Here is a 5,154-nt window from a genome sequence, read left to right on the forward strand (position 1 = left end):
CCATGCTGGGCTTTTCCTCCTCCTTCTGACAAAGTGGTTGGATGGGAAATGTGGATTTTTTTTGCTCTGCTTTTAAAGTCTGAACTGGTTATTTTTTGCCCTGAATTACTAACACGACAGTGTTTTAAACTGTTAATATGGCTGCTCTGTTCTTATTAAATCTAAAGCATAACTTTGTAAAATTAAAAATTGAAAGTTTCGGCTGGGTGAGGTGGCTCACACCTGTAATCCTAGCACTTTGGGAGGCAAAGGCAGGCAGATCATGAGGTCAGGAGATGGAGACCATCCTGGCTAACACGGTGAAACTCCATCTCTACTAAAAATACAAAAAAATTAGCCGGGCGTGGTGGCGGGCGCCTGTAGTCCCAGCTACTCTGGAGGCTGAGGCAGGAGAATGGTGTGAACCCGGGAGGCAGAGCTTGCAGTGAGCCAAGATCCCGCCACTGTACTCCAGCCTGGGGGACAGAGCAAGACTCCATATAAAAAAAAAAAAAAAAAAAAAAAGAAAGTTTCAAAATAATGTTCTGTATTCAGGTAGAAAATTACATCCTTTTTTTAAATGGAAAAAGAAAAGGGCATAAAATGAAAAAACTCCCTCACTCCCAACTCCTACTCCCCTCCCTCTTCCCAGAGGTAGTTGTGCTATTCTTTCAGAGATATATGTCTATCTAGCTTATATTCCCCAATAGTAGCATTCTCTACAGTTCTATATCTTGCTAGTTTTTATTAAGCATATCTCAGAGATTGATCTTAAACAGCATATAGAGCTTTACCTTAGTGTTTTCCATAGCTGCACAATATTGTTGTACTAAGTTTCCTCTATTTTTATCTAATTATGGTCTTCTGATGAACAGTTAGGTTGTTTCCAGCCTTTTGTTACCAATAATGCTGCAACAAATAGTCTTATAAATAGATCTTTGGGCATGTGCGTTACTCTGTAGGACAAATACCTATAAATGAAATAGCTGAGTCAAAGAGCATGTACATTATATATATATATATAATTATTATTATTATTTTTTGAGACACGGTCTCGCTCTGTTGCCAGGCTGAAGTGCAGTGGCTCACTCTTGGCTCACTGCAACCTCCGCCTCCCGGGTTCAAGCGATTCTCCTGCCTCAGCCTTCTGAGTAGCTGGTACTACAGGCACGCCAAAACTTTCAATTTTTAAAGTATTTTTAGTAGAGACGGGGTTTCACCATGTTGGTTGGCCAGGATGGTCTCGATCTCTTGACCTTGTGATCCACCCACCTCAGCCTCCGAAAGTGCTGGGATTAGAGGCGTGAGCTACTGCCCCTGGAGTAATATTTTAACAGAATTGTCGACTTGACTTTCTAAGAGCTTATAGCAATTTACACTCTCACCATCAATATATTATAGACCTCACATCCTTTCCAGCTCAATACTGCATCAAAACTGTTGATTTTTCCATCTGAAAAGTAAAAAAATGGTATTGCATTGTGGTTTTAATGTTAATTTATTTGAAGTGCACTTTTTTTTTCACTGAAAAGCCATGTGTATTTCTTCTGTGATCGTGTGGTTCCTTTCCTCTGCCTATGTTTCCGTTATATTTTCCTGACTAGTATATAAGGGATCTACATAAAAGAATTTGTTCTTAGTCATTTGTGCTAAAAATACTTAATACTTTTTCCCTGTTTTTATTTTGACCATATTTACAGAATGTTCAGAAATTTTAGTTATTATGAATCATGTTTACTAATACTTTCCACTATGGTTTCTGGATTTTTACATTGTAGTGTTATTAATTTCCCCAAACATGTTTATCTGCACCCATCACCAGTATGGATATAGTTTTGAACTGTGTGGTGCTCAACTACCAATCACAATAGTTCATACAAGGAATTGCTTGTAAAGATTTTGTCAGGCCGGGCGCGGTGGCTCACACCTGTAATCCCAGCACTTTGGGAGGCCGAGGCAGGCAGATCACGAGGTCAGGTGATCAAGACCATCCTGGCTAACATGGTGAAACCCCGACTCTACTAAAAATACAAAAAAAAAACAAAATTAGCCAGGCACGGTTGCGGCCGCCTGTAGTCCCTGAGGAGGGAGAATGGTGTGAACCTGGAAGGCAGAGCTTGCAGTGGGCCAGATGGCGCCACTGCACTCCAGCCTGGGCGACAGGAGACTCCGTTTCAAAAAAAAAAAAGTTTTGTCATAACACATAGAGGTTGACGACTGAGTTAAAAAGCTTAGGTTTTCAGGTTGTCTTTTTTTTTTTTTTTTTTTGAGACGAGGTCTTGCTCTGTCACCCAGGCTGGAGTGCAGTGGCACAATCTCGGCTCACTGCAACCCACACCTCCTGGGTTCAAGCAGTTCTACTGCCAGTCTCCCTAGTAGCTGGGATTACAGCTGCACACCACCATGCCTAGCTGATTTTTTGTATTTTTAGTAGAGACAGGGTTTCACCATGTTGGCCAGGTTGGTCTCGAACTCCTGACTTCAGGTGATCTGCCAGTCTTGGCCTCCCAAAGTGCTGCAATTACAGGTGTGGGCCACCATGCTCAGCCACAGGTTGTCTTATGTATGTATCTTATTGCAGTATAAGAAATGATAGTCTATACTTATATTGATGGAACAATTTGAGAAACAGTTGCATCTTGAGGTTAAATAGAAACTAGATAAAAGTACTACATAATAAACTGAGATGTCTGATGCCACAGACATCTCCAACTGATTTTCTCATTTGGAAGAAAACATAAACTTTATTTCCTTTAGAAGTACAGGCTTTTTCAATTAAAAAATTCAAAAGTTCTCCTGAAGCAAATGTTTAAACTGAAACCTATAGGATAAGTAGATAGACAAAGGAGGTCATTTGGCCCAGGATTTGAAAGGCAACTAGTGGCAGAAGCATAAATCCTGAGTCTAAGCTGGGCATGGTGGCTCAGGCCTGTAATTCCAGCTCTTGGGGAGGCTGAGCTGAAGAGGATCACTTGAGGCCAGGAATTAGAAAACAGCCTAGGCAACGTAACTGAGACCTCCCCCGTCTCAAAAAAAAAAAAAAAATAGCCAAGCATGATTGCATGCACCTGTAGTCCTGGCTACTCTAGAGGCCAAGTGGGAAGACTGCTTGAGCCCTGAAAAATCTTGAGCTATTGAACTCAAGATTGCTTGAGCCCTTACCTTCCAAATGAGTTTGAAGCTGCAGCGAGCTATGTTCATGACACTGCACTCCAGCCTGCATGACAGAGACCATCTCAAAAAAAAAAAAAAATCCTCTGATTCTGAATGCCCATTTCTAAATGGAGAGGCGGGGGAATTGATTTCCTCACATACATTTTTTTTCCTACTTTTCCAAAGTAAGTTTTTCTTCCCAAAAAGGTTTAAATGTCTTAAAATTAATTTTGCACCAACCTAATACTATAGCCAAGCAACTACAACCTATTATAAAAGAGTAAAAGTTCTCGTCCTTGGCCACAGAATTCTATTATTAAAATAAACATTTCTGTGACGCAAAAGGACTTACTTTTAGAAAACACATCTATCTTGCATAAATTCCATATGTTTCACATTTTAAAAGATTTATCTAAGTCTAATGTCAAGCTTATTTTTAGGTAGGATTGTGCGGTTGACTTTCCTGTTCAAAAGTAAAGTTGGAGCTGTTTCAAAGAGTAACTTTATTCTGCTTGCCTGTGGCTGTTTGTACCACAGAAGGCAGATTTGTCAGGTGCCGTGGCTCATGCCTGTAATCCTAGCACTTTGGGAGGCCAAGGCAGGAGGATCGCTTACAGCCAAGAGTTTTAAGGCCACCCAGGGCTACAAAGCAAGGCCCCCACCTCTACAAAAAATTAAAAAATTAGCCTGGCGGCTGGGCACGGTGGCTCACACCTGTAATCCAAGCACTTTGGGAGGCCAAAGTGGGTGGATCACCTAAGGTCAGGAGTTCAAGACCAGCCTGGCCAACATGGTGAAACCATGTCTCTACTAAAAATACAAAAATTAGCCAGGCGTGGTGGCAGGCACCTGTAATCCCAGCTGCTTGGGAGGCTGAGGCACGAGAATCGCTTGAACCTGGGAGGTGGATGTTACAGTGAGCCAAGACCATGCCATTTCACTCCAGCCCGGGCAAAAAGAGTGAAACTCCATCTCAAAAAAAAAAAAAATGGCCGGGTGCGGTGTCTGTAATCCCAGCACTTTGGAAGGCCAAGGTGGGTGGATTACCTGAGGTCGGGAGTTTGAGATCAGCCTAATCAACATGGAGAAACCCCATCTCTACTAAAAATACAAAATTAGCCTGGCCTGGTGGCGCATGCCGGTAGTCCCAGTTACTTGTGAGGCTGAGGCAGGAAAATCGCTTGAACCTGGGAGGTGGAAGTTGTAGTGAGCCAAGATTGCACCATTGCACTCCAGCCTGGGCAACAAGAGCGAAATTCCGTCTAAAAAAAAAGAAATAAGATAAAAAATAAATTAGCCTGGCGTGATGGCACACACCTAGTGCTTGGCTGCTTGGGAAGCTGTGGTGCGAGGATCACCTGAGCCCAGGAATTCCAGGCTGCAGTGAGCTGATTGCGCCACTGTACTCCAGCCTGAGTGACAGTGAGACCCAAGAACAGCAGCAGATTAGGCAACTTGGCAAAGCATTTCTTCTATACTGGTCCATCTCTGTCAAACACATGGCTTACTTATGAAGAAGACAGTATTAGAATTGAAATCAGTATTAAAATTAATTAAAAGACCAACCTTATAAATCAGAACCTAAAAACACTGGGACACAAACACAAATATTATCTTGAAATTTATTCTTTATAACCACATTTTCCAAAGGAGGAAACATAAAATGTTCAGAGAAAAGGTTCAGATATCAGTTTAACAATGTGCTCTCTTTTCAGTATATACAGGTTAAGTTTTTTTCTTTTCTTTTTTGAGATGGAGTTTTGCTCTTGTTGCCCAGTCTGGTATGCAATGGCACCATTGGCTCACTGCAACTTCTGCCTCCCAGGTTCAAGCTATTCTCCTGCCTCAGCCTCCCAAGTAGCTGGGAATACAGGCATGTGCCACCACACCAGGCAAATTTTGTATTTTTAGTAGAGACGGGGTTGCTCCATGTTGGTCGGGCTGGTCTCGAACCCTCGACCTCAGGTGATCCGCCCACCTCGGCCTCCCAAAGTGCTGGGAATACAGCCATCAGCCACTGCG

Source organism: Gorilla gorilla, chromosome 15 (genome assembly GCF_029281585.2).
Source record: "Gorilla gorilla gorilla isolate KB3781 chromosome 15, NHGRI_mGorGor1-v2.1_pri, whole genome shotgun sequence".
NCBI classification, from domain to species: Eukaryota; Metazoa; Chordata; class Mammalia; order Primates; family Hominidae; genus Gorilla; species Gorilla gorilla.